Genomic DNA, 20,292 nt, shown 5'->3' with positions numbered 1-20,292 from the left:
CAAACGTTGGGCCCATATGTATCCTCAGGAGCAGTATTGGGCAAAGGAATTTCCACCCCATACTTACTCATGCTAGGTATTTTAATGAAGTGGTGTTGTTTTTATGGTTGTCTGAGAGGGTTATTTCCTCTTCAGTCTGTGAAGTGTAGTGTGTTAGGTTAGTTTTGTGTGTGGTTCAGGTGGTCTAACTTATCCTAGCATGAATGCCTGTGGTAAGAGAGGGCTAGGGTTTCCTGTCAACAAATTGGTCCCGTCCAGTTGTCAGACCCTTGTAATTAGCTTCATCAACTAATAGGTCACGTCCTAGTTGGAAGCTACTAAGGTTTAGCAGGCTAAGAGGCAGGAATGCTGAAGTCAGCTACCTTAGCAGGTAAGGAATCTTAAGAGTATTTGGAATTAAAATTTTTAAAAACTCTACAATGTTGCTGTCTTGACCCACCTCCAAATGTGTCAATCAGCTATATATATACCTGCCAGGTAAGTGTCATACAGAAAATGAGGTTTATTATGATATAACAAAGTTTCATGTATACTTACCTGGCAGGTATATATAATTAATTCCACCCACCTCCCCTCAGAAGACAGGGTTCAGAGAAAAAATCTGAGGAAAATGGGAATGATTCCGAGCACCAGCGCCAACGGGAGCGGGGTGGCGCGATCACCTGAACTACCAGTGATCTTAGCGGTTGCCGCGAGTTTTGAAAATTCTGCCAGTGCGAACAGAGAATATAGCTATATATATACCTGCCAGGTAAGTATACATGAAACTTTGTTATATCATAATAACCTCATATTTAAGGATTGTAATTTCACTTTGACTTTTTTACTTTTTTTTTTCTTTCTTTTTCATTTTGCTCAGTTGTCCCCTTGCTGTTTCTGAAAATCTCAAGCCTCAACTGTCATTTCTGTCATGGATTGCTTTAATTCTGTCAGATTCGGTCAGTTAGCATCTAGTTTTAGGAATCCACAGACTTTAGGAACCATTCATTTTGTTCATGAAACTTACTTGTCAGATATATATATAGCTGTATTTCTGACGTCCGACAGAATTTCAAAACTCGCGGCACACGTAGTGGGCGGCCAGGTGGTAGTACCCATTCCCGCCGCTGGGAGGCGGATATCAGGAACCATTCCCATTTTCTGTTCATATTTTTTCTGTCGCCGGTGCTGGAAACAACTGTTTACAGTACCTCCGTCTAGGATTTTTGATTTATCTTGCTTTAAATTATCTGGATTGACTTTTGGTATCGACTTCTGGATTATTGGATTGGCACGCGTAATAGTGGATTGGTTTTTTATTTTGGATTGGCTTTTCTGTGTACATGATGTCGGGATCAAGTACTGGAAGTTTCAGTGTGTGTGTGAGGAGTGAATGTAAGGTGAGGCTTCTTAAACCTTCAGTTGATCCTCACACAGTTTGTATGGAATGCAGGGGGCATGTTTGCTTGGTTGATGATCGGTGCAATGAATGCAAGGATTTGTCTGATGATAAATGGAAGATGTATGAGACCTATCGACGAAAATTGGAGCGCAATAGAGTCAGGAGGTCTTCCTCCAAGAGCAGTTCTACGAAAGGTAAGGAATGTAACATTTCTCCTCCTCTAACACCGGTAGATTTTGCTCAACCTAATCCTGTTTTGTTGCCTTCGGGCCCCAGTGCTGTGTCTGGAGAAGGTAACACCCTTTCTCTGATTCTTGAGTCTATTCGCGCTCTTGAATCGAAAGTTTTGGCCTTAGAAACTGGCCCTGTGAAAGTTTTTGTTAGTGCCCCTAGTGTTGTGGAGGGGGCGTCAGATCGGCCCCATAATGCCTCTAGGCCTAGACCTCTATCGGACTCCCAGGACTCAGGGAGTGGGTATGTCGAAAGCCGCAAGAGGGTTACGGGGGCTCCCCACCGATCTGGCGTCCCTTCGGCAGGCCTTGTTGCTAAGTCCCAGGCTGCCAAGGAGCGCGCACGAGCGCGTGTCCTGAAGGATTGCTTTTCGTCCTCCGAAGCGTCTCCCTGCGCAAGGGTGGAGCGCTCGGAGAGACTCGCGTCCGTTGAAAAGGACTTTTCGTTTTGAGGAGGCGCTTCACGTCCTATGTCACCGCTTTCGTCAGAGGACGCGTATGACGCTTTTCCTCCTCAGAAGAGAGGTAGGGTTTCTACCGACGAGGACGTTGGTTTCCGCGCACAGGCGTGTTCACCTGAGAGGCAGGTAGCTGTACCTGCTAGAAGGAAGGAGGCGTCCCCTCGCCCTCGCCTTCTCGCAGGTCAGTCCTGCCCCTTCTTCTGCTCCTTCGTCACCTACGAAGGATATTCTTGTGTCCCTTCAGGACCAGATTACGTCTCTTATGGCTCAGAGGACTCGCCCAGCAGCAGTCGAGCCTAAGCGTAGAAAGGACGTTAGGCTGCCCGTCAAGAGGACAAAGCAGTCTCATTCTCTCTCGTCTCGTTCGTCTCTCTCTCCACCTCCGGATCGTCACCGTTCTCGTTCTCCGAGTAGATCTTTCGCTCTCAGCAGTAGGAGGGACGCTCGCCAGGACGCTCGGCGTTCGAAGCAGGACGCTTTGCGCTCTCGGCAGGGCACTCTTGAGGACGCTCGGCAGGACGCTCGGCGTTCGAAGCAGGACGCTTTGCGTTCGAAGCAGGACGCTCGGCGTTCGAAGCAGGACGCTTTTCGAACGAGGCAGGACGCTTTTGAGGACGCTCAGCAGGATGCTTGCTTGGCTAAAGCAGGACGCTTTTGGCGCCTCTCGTCAGGAAGCTCGCGCTTCCTCTCGTAGGGACGTGTCTGCTAAGACAGTTCCCGTTGCTTCAAAGGACGCGTAACGTTCGCAGGATTGTCCGTCCTTCTAAGGATCGTCGTAAGGGCGATTCCGTACCTGAAGCGGGGTACTTCCAATCAACGGAAGTCTTTGTTCATGCCTGAGACTGCTGGACGTACGCCCTTTCTCCTGATGGACGTTCTCCAGTTCCTCTTAGGGAGGAGGGGAAGGGGAACTTAGTAGTCCAGGGAGTTCCGTCGAAGAAGAACTCCTGTAGCTTCAGCTGTCTCGGACTATAAGGTTCTTGTCAGGCTGTTACGTTCATCCTTCGGGGATAAGTTCCAGCCGGCAGCCCCTAGGTCTCCTCCCTCTCAACTTTCGTCTTCCAAGTCCGTTAAGACCCCTGAGTTCGTCGAAATGAAGACATCGCTTTCGACCAAGAGGGCTTTCAAGAAACTTCAGGTTTTATTGTAGTGTCTTACCGAACAATTATAGAGCCGTGATTTCCACGAGCGGCAGGATACTAAATTCAAATTTAGCGCGTCGGCGTCGCCAACACTGGTGGTGATGACGTCATCTCCCTCCACTCGCGGAGAACCAGGTACAACTGCCCAGGTGAATCCAATTCTTTTTCCTGCCAGCGTCCGCGTGAACATCGGTGGTCGTGCGGTTGGATGACTTTTGCTTCGCTTTTTTTTTCTTGTGGATTTGATCTTCGGAATTGGCCTTGAAGTACTCTTTTTTGGCGTTGTTGTTATTTTGCTTTGTTTTTATTTAGGCGTTGCCATGTCGGATTCTAGTCCGTTGGGAGTTAGGTTTTGCATCTCAGGAGTGTAAAACTAGATTATCCAAGTTAGAGTATGATTCTCACACTAAATGTGTTAAGTGTAGGGGACAGGTTTGGTTCAGCAGATCGAACATGTAACGAGGTGTAGTGATTGGACTGATTCTCAATGGAAGTTTTTTAGTTCATACTCGGAGAAATTAGCTAAAGACAGAATTAGAAAAGCAGCGCTTAGGGAAAGTAGACTTAGCTCTGCTTCGTCTTGCGATGCATCTGTTCCTTCTGTTTCTCCTCAAATTGTTATGTCTCCTTTAACTACACCTCGTATTCCTCCTACTAATCCCACTTCTCCGGCTTCCCGTGTAGTTTCTTCCGACACCATTGCCAGTCTGGAATCGAGGTTAGATCAGAAATTTTCGTACTAGCGAATACGGTTTTGCAACTTGGTAATTCAGTTAAAGACGTTTTTGGAGAAAGCGGCTTCAGGTAAGAGTGTAGTTGAGGGTGCGTCTGTCTGTCCTGACACGTCTCCTAGACAAAGGTCACTGTCCAGCTCCCCCGCACCGGGGAGAAGACATACCGGAAGTCCAAGGGAGTCGAGCGGATTTGCCCACAGACAGGCGCCTCTCTTGTTGAGCCTGTTGCGCCTCAACAGGGCTCGGTTAAGCGTTGGAAAGGTGTTGCGGTCAGACGCCTTTCGAATGATTCAAGCGATTCGTCTCCGGTCGCGCGGCGCTCTTGGCGAGATTCGCCGTTTTCGCGTCCCTTAAAGAGGCGTTCAGGCGCCGATTCTTCGCCTTCCTCCAGTCAAGCGGTATAAGGAGCCTGAGAGTAGGGTTGCGCCTCGGCCGTTAGCGGCTCGTTCGTCGCCTCAATCTGGTGCCTTTTGCGGCTCCATCTACTAGTAGAGATGGTGGTTTTAGCGCTGTAGCTAGCAGTTTCTAAGGTGTTTCTTTAGGCGCTTTTTCGTCTGTTACGCCTGATGCGCCTGTTTCGCTCGAATTTCGGCGGCTCCGAGTGAGGCGCAAGTAGTTTTTCCGCCTCCTGCTGAACATTTTAGGCTCTTCCAAGCCTACGTTAACTGTTTTTGATTCGTCTCTGGCGCCTTTGCGCAAGCAGTTAGTGATGTTAACCACTGGATGAATGAGTCCAAGGGTGGTTCGAAACCTTCAGATCCGGTTGTAGTTCCGTCTGCTTCTTCGGCGGTATCGGAGAATGAAGAAGAAGTAGAGGAGGAGGATTCACATCAACCTCTCGTGTTATTCACGTCTCCTTAGATTTTCTTCTGGTATCGATCCAGATTATTTTGAGAAAGCGGCTCTGCGCTCCCCAACTTCAACTTTTTTTGATGAGGAGGAAAACTTCAGACCCTCTCCTCCCAAAACTTGTTCTATCTAAAGCGTTAGACATTCGTTGAAAGAGACTGAGAAATGGATGTCTATGAAAAGAGACTTAGGGAAGGCTCTTTTTGCTTACCCTCCCTCTAAGTTGCTTCGTAAGAGGTATAGGTTTTATGTAACTGGGGAAGCTCCTTCTCTGGGAGTTTCTGCCTCCTCCCAGGGAGACTTCTCCAGTTTAATCGACTCCTCTAGAAGATCTGCTTTCGCCGCAGCGAAAGTTTTCTTTACAGCGCCTGAGTTGGACCACGTTGTAAAGAACCAATTTAAACTTTTGGAAGTCTTTAGCTTCCTTGATTGGACTATTGGCGCTTTAGCGGCCAAGATCGAAGACTGTCCTTCTCTTTCTCAGGAGTAGCGGAGGATTGGATTGGTGTTCTGTCCTGTGCGGACAAATCCATTAGGGATGGATGTGATGAGTTAGCTTCGCTCATCGCCTTTGGTACCCTTAAGAAAGGCAACTTTGGTGCTCCTTTGCTTCTAAAAGGGTTACTTCCCAACAGAAGTCTGCTCTCTTGTTTGCTCCTTTTGTGAAAGATAACCTCTTTCCAGACGATGTAGTGTTGTCAATTTCGTCTGCGCTAGATAAGAAATCTACTTCGGATTTACTGGCACAGTCTACTAAGAGACCTAAAGCTCCTGTGGAGACTGTTCCTTCGGTTTCTCCTCTGGCCCAAGCGCCTTTTCGAGGGAGAAAACCCAAGCGCTTCTTTCGGCTGAAGTCGAATTTGCGACCTCAGTCTAAGGCCTCGGCCAAGGTTAACAAACCTTCCAAATGAAAGCTCGGTTCTTCATGCACCAGTGGGAGCCAGGGCTGGCTCTGTTTTGGGGGAGGAATGGGAAAACAGAGGAGCAGAAGCCTGGGTAGTGCAAGTACTCAAGTTCGGCTATCGTATTCCTCTCGTTTCACCTCCCTCGCTCTCACCTGTGCCAATTCCATTCCAGGCATACTCTCCGGGCTCAGACAAATTTCTGGCGCTAGCCGCAGAAGTGGAAGCGCTTGTTCTCAAAGAAGCGATAGAAACAGATAGAAGGGGATTTTCCTCCAGGCTTTTACAATCGCCTTTTGTAGTTCCCAAGACATCAGGGGGCTGGAGGCCGGTTTTGGATGTGAGCGCCCTGAACTTGCATGTCCAGAAAACAAAATTTCATATGGAGACCACTCGGTCGGTTCTGGAGTCCATCAGACAGGGGGATTGGATGGTCTCTCTGGACATGCAAGACGCTTATTTTCACATTCCGATACATCGCGAATCTCGGAAGTACCTGAGGTTCATGTTCGAAGGCAAGGTGTTTCAGTTTCGGGCGCTTTGCTTCGGACTAGCGACCGCCTCCTCAAGTTTTCACCAGGGTTCTATCCCCGATAGGAAGCTGGCTGCACCATATTAGGAGTTAAGAATCTCCCTCTATCTGGACGATTGGCTTCTCCGGTCGGAATCAGAGAGTCGGTGCATGAAGGACCTTGGAACAACTCTGGATCTTGCCAGAAAGTTAGGAATTCTGGTCAACAAACAGAAGTCCCAGTTGGTTCCATCTCAGAGCATCCTTTATTTGGGGATGATTCTGAATGCTCAAGTTTTTCGGGCTTTTCTGTCCCCGAAGAGGGTTCAAGGCTGTCTGGAGACAGTTCAGGAGTTCTTGGACAAAAAGGTAAGTTCTGCCAATCAGTGGATGAGGCTCCTGGGCAAATTGACGTCAGTGGAGAAATTTGTGACGTTGGGAAGACTGCACCATGAGACCTCTGCAGGTTTTTCCTGCGAGCCCTCTTGGTGCAGGAAAAGACACAACCAGACTCGATTACCTTTACCTGTCACAGATCAAATAAAAGAGGACCTAAGGTGGTGGCTCTCTTGAGCAAGGTTGGAAGAAGGGTTAGATTTACGACCCATCCTCCCGAACCTACAGTTCTTTTCCGACGCATCGAACACAGGTTGGGGAGCCCTACTGGGAAATCAACGGACTTCAGGAGCTAGGTCGGAGAAGGAGAAGAAGTTCCACATAAATGTAAAGGAACTGTTAGCAATTTTCCTGGGGCTCAGACAGTTTCGGAGCTTAGTAGAAGGTCGAGTAGTGGCAGTGCATTCCGACAACTCCACGGCTCTCTCGTACGTGCGGAAACAGGGGGGGACTCAGTTCTTTCTCTCTATATGAAGTAGCCAAGGATCTCCTCCTGTGGTCAAACGAAGCGAAGGTTCAGCTAGTCCCGAGATTTGTTCCGGGAAAGATGAACGTCCTGGCGGACGAGTTAAGTCGTCAACAGCAAGTGTTACCTCTGGAGTGGACTTTGGACAACAAGATTTGTCAGAAACTTTGGCGCCTTTGGGGACAACCGTCAATAGACCTGTTCGCGACATCAAGGAACAACTGTCTTCCTCTCTTTTGTTCTCCAGTCCCAGATCCTCTAGCTTGGTCGGTGGACGCAATGCTGTTGGATTGGTCGGGTCTGGAAGCTTATGCATTCCCTCCGTTCGGTCTAATAAGAGAGGTGCTGAACAAGTTCATGTCGCACAGCAATGTAACACTAACGTTAATCGCTCCCTTTTGGCCCCAGGAAAGAGTGGTTCCCGGGCCTTCTCCAGTTGTTAGTAGACTTCCCCAGACTTCTTCCTCCAGAGAAGTGGCTTCTCAAACAACCTCACTTCAAGAGGTTCACCAAAAACTTGTCCGCTCTAGCTCTGACAGGGTTCAGACTGTCCGGAATCTTGTCAGAGCGAAAGGATTTTCAAGAAGAGCTGCAGAAGCTATCGCTCGTTGTAGGAGAGAGTCTTCTAACAAACTCTATCAAGGGAAGTGGAGAATCTTCAGAGAGTGGTGTAGAAGTGCTAAAGTCTCTACTTCTGCGACCTCTTTAACAGAAATAGCAGATTTTCTTCTATTTCTTAGGAACTCTAAGAAACTGGCTCCTTCGACGATCAGAGGATATAGAGCCATGCTCTCTTCGGTTTTTCGACATCGAGGTTTGGATATTTCCTCCAATTCAGATCTGTCGGACCTCATTAGGTCTTTCGAAACCACTAAGCTCCCGCAAGATCAGTGGCTTGGAACTTAGATGTTGTGCTTAAGTTCCTCATGGGGCCACCGTTTGAGCTCCTTTGAAGTCGTTTTTCACTCAGGGAAACTTGACTAAGAAGGCACTTTTCTTATTGCACTAGCTTCGCTAAGCGTGTCAGCGAATTGCACGCTATAGACAAAAGAGTCGGTTTCTCTCAAGGCAATGCTGTATTTTTGGTATCTTTGACCTTTCTAGCCAAAAATGAGAATCCTTCTAATCCTTGGCCGAGGAGTTTTTGTGGTAAGGAACTTATCTGATTTGGTTGGACATGAGGAGGAAGAAAGGCTCTTATGTCCAGTCAGGGCTATTAAGCAGTATCTGTTTTGCCACTAAGGGTATTAGAGGACAATCTTCTAAGCTCTGGACCTCGGTTTCAAAATCCCTCTCGTCCTCTTTCTAAGAATGCTATATCGTTCTTTATTAGAGAGCTTATCAGGGAAGCTCACTCGCAGTCCGAGAACGACAATCTTTCTGTTCTGAGAGTTAAAGCTCACGAGATTAGAGCAGTGGCAACTTCTTTAGCATTCAGAAAGAATTTATCTTTAGCTTCGATTCTTCAGAGCACGTTCTGGAGATCGAATTCGGTTTTTGCGAGTCATTATCTCAAAGAGATAGAAACGGTTTTCGAGAATTGTAAAATGTTAGGTCCGGTGGCGGTTTCTGGCATGGTGTTGGGAGAAACGGCACAGGGGTCGTCACCTCTATGCTAACTTTTCACCTTGAATAGGTTTGTCGAGTTCAAGGGAAGCTGGGGGTACTGAGTACCTGGGATACTCACCAGTCTGTTAGGTCAGATTTTACAATGGTTGGGTATATATGTTTTTAAATCTGGTGTTGGTGACAAATGTTTTGTATGATTGAATTTCTGGTCTTAGCCCAGGGCAAGGGCAATCTTTGTTGTTACTATCCTCCGTCAGTCAGCCTTGACTCGCTTGAACTACGGAAGGATTCCACTCCTGTAGAGGCTAACTTTGGTCAAATTCCAATTCCTCTACAATAGTAAGAAGAGCATCGACCAGAGGCAGTAACAGTCTGCTGTAGCTCTCTTACAAGGTAAGGTACAACAGACACCTTGAGTGTTTACTGGTATTGCAATAAATGTAACCATTTAAAAATACTAGTGGTCCACTGAATCCCACCTTCCCATAAATGTGTAATCAGCTGTATAATTGTTTGGTAAGACACTACAATAAAAATGAAATTTTCATTATTAAAATGAAGTTTTATTGTATACTTACCGAACAATTATGATTATAACCCACCCTCCTCCCCTTAGGTGGACGGATGGGAAAAAGGAATGGATTTAACTTGGCAGTTGGAACTGGTTCTTCCCGCGAGTGGAGGGAGATGACGTCATCACCACCAGTGTTGGCGACGCCGACGCGCTAAATTTGAATTTAGTATCCTGCCGCTCGTGGAAATCACGGCTCTATAATTGTTCGGTAAGTATACAATAAAACTTCATTTTAATAATGAAAATTTCATATTTCATGTCTCGAAGGAAGGATCAGGGCAAGACCACTTTCGCACTTCCTCCCTCTAGACTCTCCGGGAAAGGAGGAATTTGGTATGAAACCAAGGAGGACGTGGGAGTAAAGGTTCCTTCGTCCGCTCTTGGGGACTTCTCCAGTTTAGTGGACGCTCAGAGGAGGTCTCTCTTATCGTCTGCTAAGGTGTCCTGGACTCCTGTGGAGACGGACCACCACTTGAAGGGACTGCTTCGCACTTTGAATGTCTTTAATTTCTTAGACTGGTGCCTGGGAGTTTTAGATCTTCAGTCTAGAAGTCCTGATTCTCTGTCTGGGGGAGCTGTCCAGCGGGTTGTCATGTATGGACAAGGCCGTCAGGGATGGTTCGGAGGAGCTAGTTTCTCATTTTGGAACGGCTTTCCTAAAGAAAAGAGCTCTCTTATGCAATTTTACCGCGAAGTCGGTTTCTCCCGCTCAGAAAGCGGAATTGCTCTTTGTGCCTCTTTCGGACCATCTCTTCCCCCAGGCTATGGTAAAGGATCTTGCAACGAGTTTGCAGGAGAAGGCGACCCAGGACCTCTTGGTACAGTCTTCAAGACGTCCAGCAGTTCCTTCCACATCTTCCTTCAGTAAACCCCCGAAGAAAGTCAAACCCTTTCGCGGGGCACCCCCCTCGAGAGCAGCTCCTCGAGGGAGAGGTTTTTCGAGAGGAAGAGCTTCATTTTAAACCAAATCCACCAAATGAAGATCTTGTCCTTCAGACGCCAGTCGGGGCCAGGCTGAAGTTCTTTGCGGAGGCATGGAGGCAGAGAGGGGCGGATCCTTGGACTCTCAAGATCGTAGAGCAGGGGTACAAGATCCCCTTTTTACATCCTCCTCCTTTAACATCAACTCCCAGAGACCCCTCTCCATCTTATCAGGGAGAGAAGAAAAGTATCCTTTTCGATCTGTTAGACCAGATGGTCGAAAAAAGAACGGTGGAACAAGTCTTGGACCTGGAGTCACCGGGCTTCTACAACAGGATTTTCCTGGTGCCGAAGCAGTCGTCGGGTTGGCGCCCAGTCCTGGATGTGAGCAGGCTCAATCTTTTTGTGGAAAAGATCAAGTTCAAAATGGAGACGCCCTCAGTCGGTGCTAGGAGCCTTGAGACCTGGCGACTGGATGGTGTCTCTGGACCTGCAGGACGCGTATTTTCACGTCCCCGTCCACCCTCTTTCAAGGAAGTACCTGAGATTCGTCTTAGACAACAGGGTTTGGCAATTCAGAGCCCTTTGTTTCGGTCTCAGCACGCCCCGATGGTTTTCACAATGATAATGAGGAATGTAGCGAAGTGGCTCCATTCGTCAGGGATCAGGATATCCCTCTACCTCGACGATTGGCTGATCAGAGCATCGTCGAGGCTGGAAATGTCTGAAGGACCTTCAATTCACGTTAGCCCTAAGCCAAAGTCCTTCTGGTGGGCTTTTGGTTCAACTCCGAAAAAGGTCGCATCTGACCCCGACACAGTCCATCGTGTATCTGGGGATTCAGATGGATTCAGTGGCTTTTCGGGCGTTTCCATCCCAGGAACGTCAGCGACTGGGTTTAGAGAAAGTCGCAGCCTTCCTAGAGAGAGAAGCTTGTTCGGTGAGGGAGTGGATGAGTCTGCTGGGCACCATTTCCTCGCTAGAAAAGTTTGTCTCGCTGGGAAGACTGCACCTCAGGCCTCTTCAATTTTTCCTTGCGGAAGAATGGAAGTCGAAGGAGGACCTGAATGCGATCCTAAGGATCTCAAACAAAGTAAAAGGCCACTTAAGATGGTGGCTCGACCCTCAGAAGTTACGAGAGGGCTTCTCCCTAAATCTTCTGAGCCCCGACCTAGTGTTGTTCTCAGACGCTTCCATTTCGGTTGGGGAGCAACACTAGGGGGGAGGAAGTGTCAGGCTCCTGGAGAGGGGAACAGGTAGCCTGGCACATCAATGTAAAGGAAACTGGCAGCGATATTCCTGTCGCTGCAGTTCTTCGAAGACAAACTGTCAAGCAAGGTCGTTCAAGTCAACTCAGACAGTACCACAGCCCTTGCATATCTGAAGAATCAGGGAGGAACTCACTCCAGATCCCTTTTTCTCCTTGCGAAGGAAGTTCTGCTATGGGCAGACGCAAGGCACATCAAGATCCTGACGAGATTCGTGGCAGGGGTTCAGAATGTCAGGGCGGACCTTCTCAGTCGACGAAATCAGATTCTGCCAACAGAATGGACCTTGCACCAGGAAGTCTGTCAACAATTATGGACATTGTGGGGACGTCCTCTAGTCGACCTGTTCGCTACATCGAGGACAAGAGGTTCCTCTGTGTTGCTCCCCGGTTCTGGATCCAGGGCAATTGCAGTGGACGCGTTGCTCTGGAACTGGACAGACCTGGATCTTTACGCCTTTCCCCCATTCAAGATCATGGGGGAGGTAATGAGGAAGTTCGCAGCTTCAGAAGGGAACAAGGTTGACTCTGATTGCCCCAATGTGGCCAGCAAGAGAGTGGTTCACAGAGGTCATGACATTCCTTGTGGACTTCCCAAGAATGTTGCCCTGGAGGAGAGATCTACTCAGACAGCCTCACTTCAAAAGGTTTCACCAAAACCTCTCCGCTCTGGCTCTGACTGCGTTCAGACTATCGAAAAGTTGGCCAGAGCGAGAGGCTTTTCAAAAGCAGCTGCGAGAGCAATCGCTAATGCTCGAAGAGCCTCTTCAAGAGCTGTCTACCAGTCTAAGTGGGCCTCCTTCAGGGCATGGTGCAAAAAGGAAGGAATTTCCTCTTCCACGACCTCTGTGAACCAGATAGCAGATTTCTTACTCTATCTAAGAAATGTGCAGAAATTGGCAGTTCCTACAATTAAAGGTTATAGGAGTATGTTGTCTGCCGTTTTTCGCCACAGAGGACTGGACCTCCTCCGACAATAAAGGATTCTACACGATCTCTTAAGATCGTTGCGAAACCTCCAAGATTCCACAAGCAAGACCACCCTCATGGAATCTCGATGTGGTTTTGAAACATCTTATGCTAAGTCCCTTTGAGCCTCTCCATGAAGCTTCTCTAAGGGACTTGACGAGAAAAGCGCTTTTCCTAGCTTCTCTGGCGACGGCGAAGAGAGTTAGTGAAATCCAAGCGTTCAGTAGCCTAGTGGGCTTCAAGGGGGACAACGCTGTCTGCTCGTTGAGCCCGTCTTTCTTGGCTAAGAACGAGAACCCGTCTAATCCTTGGCCGAAGAGCTTTGAAATCAAAGGAATGTCGAGTCTCGTGGGTCAAGAACCAGAGAGAGCCCTGTGCCCTGTCAGGGCTCTCAAGTTCTATGTGAATAGAACTAAAGAGATAAGAGGTCCCTCAGGTAATCTCTGGTGCTCGGTGAAGAGACCAGATTTGCCGTTGTCGAAGAATGCTGTTGCTTTCTTCTTGAGGGACGTCATTAAAGAGGCTCATTCATCTTGCCAGAAGACTGATTTGAGCCTCTTTAAAGTGAAAGCTCACGAAGTCAGAGCCGTAGCTACTTCTCTTGCCTTCCAAAGGAATATGTCTATCAAAGATATACTTGATAGCACCTTTTGGAGGAGCAATTCCGTATTCGCCTCACATTACCTCCGGGATGTGAGAACGATTTACGAGAACTGTAGTTCTTTGGGGCCTTACATTTTGGCAGACACAGTTTTGGGGGCTGAAGGTAGCTCTCTCCCTATCCCTTAGCTTAGTTAGGTTAGTTTTTATTGTGTTTTTGGTTGATGGTGAGATCTTCTGTGGAAATCTCCCATTCCTTAGTTTTAATGTCAGGGGTTTTTTGGTTAGTTGGTCAGGTGGTGGTCGGTTGCTGTGTTACTGCCATATGTTTGGCTAGATGGTCTTGTCACATTGAGGTCACGTCCCCGTTGACAGAGCATCCAGAGTGCACCAGCACTACAGGTCCAAACCTGGCTGGCAACTCTGATAAAAGCCGAAGCAGGCTTGAGTGACAGTAATCACAGAGTCTACTTTGCTATCAGGTAAGGAACCAAGAAGTAAATCTTTTACTTAATTTAAGTTTCCTAAAAATCCTATTCTGTCTCTACCCACCATCCGAAGGTGGGATTCAGCTATATATATATATCTGACAGGTAAGTTTCATGAACAAAATGTTATTGTTATAATACAATTAAGTTTGTTCATACTTACCTGGCAGATATATATAATTAGAGTGCCCACCCTTCTCCCCTCAGGAGACAAGGGTCATGAATAAATATGAACAGAAAATGGGAATGGTTCCTGATATCCGCCTCCCAGCGGCGGGAATGGGTACTACCACCTGGCCGCCCACTACGTGTGCCGCGAGTTTTGAAATTCTGTCGGACGTCAGAACAGCTATATATATATCTGCCAGGTAAGTATGAACAAACTTAATTGTATTATAACAATAACATATTTATTAGAGTAGTTATATAGTACATGATAGTATTTTGTGTCATGTATTTGGACAAACAAACACTATGGCATTTTCTTTAATGCTTTCTTTTAGCTGCTTAGGATAAGGAAAAGGCATTTTGGGACATTTACATTGCAGGAAAACTGAGGATTTAGTTACTATTTTGCTCTGTGTAAGACGAAGGATGCACATTTTGTTTGTACTTGATAAATCTTTTATCAAATCTCTCCTAATTTGTCATCGGTTAAGTTATTTTTGTTTTATAATATGAAATCTTCCACTTACTGTACAGATTTCTTAGCCCATATGGCAAGTGAAGTCATTTTTCCATTATAAGTAGATGTCAAAACTATGTTTGCAGTATTCTATGGACTGAGTAATTCAAGAAGTTATAGGTGCACCTAAGGATTAAAATTATGAATGGAATAATTAGTGGCTGATGTCTGTGGGTGTGGCTGGCAGTAGTGGAGATATGTTTCAGAAACTGACGAGAATTCTGTTTAGTGTCTATGCATGCTGGTTTCCCTTTTGGAGCGAGCCCTCTTTAGGTTTATAGTCCGTTGACTTTGTCAACAGGGGTTTTAAGCAGCAGGATTTAAGTAAAAAATAGAATGTTGAACATGATAGTGATTGTTGCGAGGTTCTCCTATGATAGTTACCCTCTTTCAGATAGAATTAAGTTGACAACTTGATGAAAGTTTGGTTTAAAGAATGTGAGTTCTTAACCTAACCTAACTTGGGCTTTTAGATTCATTATTCAGAACAGAGTTTTGAAATATACTGACGTCAGTATATTTTGTTTTTGATGTTGTTTGTAAAAGGGGAGTAGAAATCAACAACTTGGGAACTCTAGGAAATTAGACATTTTTTGAGGAATACGAGCAGTTTCTTCTTCCCATGATTTTTGTTTTGGTTGAATTCATCGAGCTAACTGGTATGGATGGTGATTGCAATCTATGAAACCCTGTGTCGAAGAAATTGATCTGTTAATTTGTCATGCATTTATGCAGATTGTCTTTGTAAAAAAGGCTAGATGGACATTATCTCAAGCATTTTCAAATTGATATTTTTTCCGGTCATTTAGAGGAAATTGTAATCTCCCGAGGAAATTGTAATTTCCCGCCAGCATCCTGTTAATAGATAAACCTTGAACCTTTGTGTCCTGGCTTATTGAAAAGTATTGGGCAGGAATCAGGCATTTGATTTGATTTGATCATAGAGGTGTCAGTAACATAGGATTATTTTTGTCATTAACTTGTTTTATCCTTCACCATTTATATATTAGATTTTGTGGTGTGGCACATAATTTGTAAGTTATAAAATCCAAGAATGGTAGCACTAGTTTCTAATAAAAAAAATTGTGAATCAATTTTTGACACCTGTAAAAGCAGTTCATTGAGGAAAAATGCAGAATACATGTGCAAGACATTTTGGTTTTATGTGCTTAAATAGACTTATTGTAGTTCATTTCTAGCACCCTAAGTTGCTGATATGAAATTGACACCAATCGCAAGTTGTTAAAACAAAAGACACTCGCAAGAGCGAAAATATTAGTGATGTTCCCTCTAGCTAGTCTTAAAAGTGAAACTCTTTTACGACCAACACAGTGTAAACAGGCTCTGTAAGTTAAAGTTATCACACATTTGGATGAAAATGGTTGCCTCTTTGTGTTTGTCATTTATTTACAGGAAATTATTCTATATTTGTTTACGTATTTTAAAAAGTATCTTAGGTGCTTCTAGTTTTGTCACTTTTGTTACAAGCTTTGTGACCCAAATACTATACATATATAGTTCCTGACTTTTGGTCAAATGACGACATCACTTGCATGTTGAAGTCTATTTGTGAGACTAATATGTAAGACCTATGTGAAGTGGAAATGATTTAGTCTAAATTTGAGTCATTATAGATTAGTGGGTTTTGCCAATGCTGAAGGTATTTCTACAGTTCAGAGTCAGTCTTTTCTCTTCACATTAATGGCTTAATCCTCGTTGGCTCTTCTTGATGTTACTGAAGTCAAAATAAATTTACTCATGCGGAAACAGTTCGTATAACTTACGCAAGACAATGTTACTCACATATATTCATTTTCTTTACCTTGTGAAATCTTGTCTCTCTAATGGATAGAGGGAGAATTCTCTTTATTTCATGTTTTCAAATTACCCATGAAAGTTTGAATATTGATATGTATTGTAGTTTGATTAAACCAATTCCTTATATATTTCAGTACCCCAAGGCCTTATCTAACCTTTGGCCAACACTCTCCAGCTTGTGTTCTTTGTCAGTAATGTTTTTTTATTTATATTTAGTATATTATTTCCATGTTTTGGTATACTCACTGCTAGTATAATTGAAAAGGAGGAATTTTTTTTTTGTCTTTAGATGCAAAGTTAAATAAATAAAGAAGGAAGATTGCTGAAGTTACAGGGGTGTGTTAGGTACAAGTGTGTTAACCCTTAAACGCCGACTGGACGTATTTTACGTCGACATTTTTTCTCTCGGGTGCTGACTGGACGTATTTTACGTCGACATACAAAAGTTTTTTAAAAAATTCGCGGAAAAATACTTTTTGTACATGAACTTCCCTGCCAGATATATACTTAGCTTAGGTCTCTGACGTCACGACAGAAAATTCAAAACTCGCGGCACACGCTACAGGTAGGACAACACCTGTTGTTCAGTCCTTACGATAGTTAAATTCGTTCTCGTTGCCGACGATTTGGATTTTGGTGAAGTACCCTTTGGTTGTTGTCTTGGCATACGCTTTTTGGACTGTTTTTGGATTTTTCTTTTGGATTTCTCTTACAATATCTTTAATCATGGATGATTCTGAAATTAAGAAACCTAGTTTATTTAGGGTTTGTTCAGTGAAGGAATGTAAAGTTAGGCTTCCTAAAGCTGCATTAGATCCTCACTCTGTATGTACGTCTTGTAGAGGGAATGAATGCTCTTTTATTAACCCTTGCAAAGAGTGTGAGAATTTGGATGAGGATGGTTGGAAGGCTCTTTCTTCTTATGTGAGAAAGTTAGAGAAGGATAGGGTGCGCAAGGCTTCTTCAAGGAGCTCTAGTAGATCGAGGGTGAGTGAAGTTGACGCTGAGCCTGTAGTAGAAGTAGTTCCTTCTCCGGTTTCAGCCCCTGCGCCCAGCTTTGAACCCGAAGATTCGTTTTCGGAAGTTGCTTCTGGGAGAGCCTCGATCAGGAGTAAGGAGAGCCTCGCTCGCTCTCGACAAGGTAAGAGTGATGATAGTGCAAGTGATCAGTGCAGTGCCCCTAGTGCAGTGGGTGCGTCTGACCGGCTCACTAACGCTTCCAGGCCTAGACCTCTTCCAGACTCCCAGACCCAGTGGAGGAGGAAAGTCGAAAGCCGCAGGAAGGTTAGGGAGAACCCCCACCGGTCAGGCGTCCCCTCGGCAGTTCCTGTTGCTCGTTCCAGGCTGCCTTGGATCGAACCAAGAAGGAGTTATTGCGCCAGTGCTTCTCGTCATCTTCGTCGCCTTCTCCTCAGCGTAGATGGAGCGCCTCGGAGTCGTCTCGCCCTCTCAAGAGGCCCTGGAAGGATCCTTGCGCCCTTCCTTCCAGCCCCGAATCCTTCGCGGAAGATCCAGAAGTGGAACGCAAGAAGAACCAAGATTTTCGGTCCGGTTACGCTTCTCCTGTTCGCTCTCGGACTTCGTCCCCTGTAGAGGAGTTTAAGAGATCTCCTGCGCGTATCCTGGCGGGTCTGCAGGCGCAGATTGCGGCTTTAGCGGAGTCTATTGCCGGTACTTCTCATCGTCGGAAGGACGCCTCACTTCCGGTGAAGAAGTCTAAGAACGTTCCTTCGGCTAAATCTCCTCTGGCTGGAGAAACTTTTGAGCCTGTTAGTAGGAAGTCAGAAGTGCAGGCTGGAGCTCGGGATCTTTCTCCGAGTAGGCTCTCCTCTCTTCCCAGCAAGAGTTGTGAGCTAGTAAGGCGTAAGGAGCCAGACAGGCTCTCTCCTCAGGATTTCCGCTCCTCTTCAGTTAGGCGTCAAGAGCTTGACAGACGTCAAGATCCTCGTTTTCGTCAGGAGCGAAGGAAGAGTTCTTCGCCTGGTGGCCACTCTCCTTTTGACGGACGCTCGGAGCCTAGTAGGCGTCAAGAGCCTAGTAGGCGCCAAGAGCCTGGTAGGCGGCAACGGAAGCTTTCTCCTCCGTTAGATCACTCCCGATCGGATAGGCGCTCAGAGCCTTGTAAGCGCCGCGCTTCTGACAGGGATTCATCTGTGGATGTTTTCTCTCCCCGTGGCAGGCGTCAAGAGCCTGGCAGGGGTTTTGAGCCCAATAGGCATCAAGAGCCTGGCAGGCGTATTGAGGATGGCAGGCGCCAAGAGCCTAGCAGGCGCAGAGAGCCTGATAGGCGCTCTCCCTTATCCAGACGCTCTTCTGTGGAGTTAGAATCTGTTTCCGACAGACGGGCCTCCACTTGTAGGCGCTCTCCTAGTAGGCGCTCCCCAAGTAGGCGCTCTCCTAGCAGGCGCTCCCCAAGTAGGCTCTCTCCTGGGAGGCAGCTCTCAAAGTAGGCCGCTCTCCTAGTAGGCGCTCTCCAACTAGGCGCTCTCCTAGTAGGCTCTCTCCTGGGAGGCGCTCTCAAAGTAGGCGCTCTCCTGGTAGGCGCTCCCCGTGTAAGCGCTCTCCCAGTGGTTTTTCTCCCAGTAGGCGCTCGCCTAGTAGGCGCTCGCCTAGTAGGCGCTCTCCGAACAGGCGCTCTCCAAGGATTAGCTCCCCTCCGGGCAGTAGAGCTTCAAGACGTCATTCTTCGGAAGAAATTGTTGGGGATTCGGAGGAAGATTTGCCCAAGGATGCTTCGGGTTCTTCGTATAAGAGATTGACAGACCTCCTCTTGCAAGATTTTGGGGAGTCCCTTTCGGCCGTTGCTCCTCCGTCTCCTCCGTCCTTATTTTCAAAGACCAATACGGCTAAGAAGTCTTCAGTCGTTAAGATGAAGCCTACAGTGTCTATGAAGAAGGCTCTGAAGAACTTTGACGACTGGTTGGTTTCAAAAGAAGAGAAAGGCAAGACAGTTTTTTCTTTTCCCCCGTCCAAGCTGACGAGTAAGATGGGGTTCTGGTACGAGTCAGGAGAGCCCTTGGGTCTGACTCTTCCCTCTTCTGCAGACTCGGACTTCTCTTCGTTGGTTGATTCCGCACGTCGCTCGGCACTGAATTCTGCGAAGACGACGTGGGGTATGAGCGAGTTGGATCACCTTCTCTGAAGGGAATGTTCCGAGTCTTAGAAGTTTTTAACTTTCTTGACTGGACCCTTGGAGTGTTGGCTAAGAGGACTCAAGAGCAAGACACTCTTTCGCCTGAAGACCTCCACGCAGTTCTGTCTTGCATGGACAAGGCAGTGAGAGATGGTTCCGGGGAAATTGCTTCACTTTTTGGGGCAGGAGTAGTAAAGAAGAGGGCCGTTTTCTGCTCTTTTCTTACCAAGGCGGTTTCTCACGCACAGAGAGCTTCCTTGCTGTATTCACAACTTTCCCCGCAACTCTTCCCCAAGAAGACGATTAATGATATCTCCAGCTCGTTATCAGCAAAAGCGACGCAGGATATGCTAGCCCGCTCGGCTAGAATTCCGAAACCTTCGTTTCAACAGAAGACGCAGAAAGAGGCTCAAAGTAGGCAAGAACCCTTTCGAGGAGGACCTTCGTCTCGCTCTTCTTCCTCCAGAGGTTCGAGACCACCTAGAAGAGGAAGGACCTTCTCTCGGTCTATTAGGCCAAGAAGTAGTTCGTGTGTCCTCCAGACAACTGTGGGTGCCAGACTTCTGAACTTTGCAGATGTCTGGGCACGAAAGGGGGCGGACAACTGGTCCCTCGCAATCATCAAGAGGGGATACCTCATTCCCTTTATCTCGAGACCACCCTTGACCACCACTCCAAGGGCACTGGTGGCAAACCAAATACAAAGACCCACTAATGAATCAAGCCCTCGCTCTAGCGGTAGAGCTGATGCTAGAGAAAGAGGCAATAGAGATGGTTCAGGACCCTCTTTCAGCGGGGTTCTACAACCGTCTGATCCTAGTTCCCAAGAACTCAGGAGGATGGAGACCGGTTCTGGACGTGAGCGCCCTGAATGTCTTTGTGAAGAAGAGGAAGTTCGCTATGGAGACGACGTCATCAGTCTTAGCAGCTCTTCGTCCCGGGGACTGGATGGTGTCGCTGGACCTTCAGGACGCTTACTTCCATGTGCCGATCCATCCTTCTTCTCGCAAATTTCTCAGATTCATGTGGGGAGGGAACGTTTTTCAGTTCAGGGCCCTATGCTTCGGCCTTTCCACGGCCCCCCAAGTATTCACAGGACTGATGAAGAACGTTGCCCAGTGGCTTCATCTCGAGGGAGTGAGGATTTCCCTCTACTTGGACGATTGGCTTATCAGGGCCAAATCCAAGGAGAAATG

The 20,292-nt window shown here is 46.8% G+C and overlaps 1 protein-coding gene across 5 annotated transcripts in view; it reads left to right on the top strand.

Moving 5' to 3' along the window:
• Positions 1 to 20,292, top strand: part of LOC135207852 (flotillin-1-like) — a 243,089-nt gene that overhangs the window by 143,297 nt on the left and 79,500 nt on the right. The window lies entirely within an intron of this gene.

Source organism: Macrobrachium nipponense, chromosome 34 (assembly GCF_015104395.2).
Source record: "Macrobrachium nipponense isolate FS-2020 chromosome 34, ASM1510439v2, whole genome shotgun sequence".
In the NCBI taxonomy this organism is placed as follows: domain Eukaryota; kingdom Metazoa; phylum Arthropoda; class Malacostraca; order Decapoda; family Palaemonidae; genus Macrobrachium; species Macrobrachium nipponense.
The sequence above is the reverse complement of the archived record's forward strand: the minus strand, read 5'-3'. Positions and strand labels throughout refer to the sequence as shown.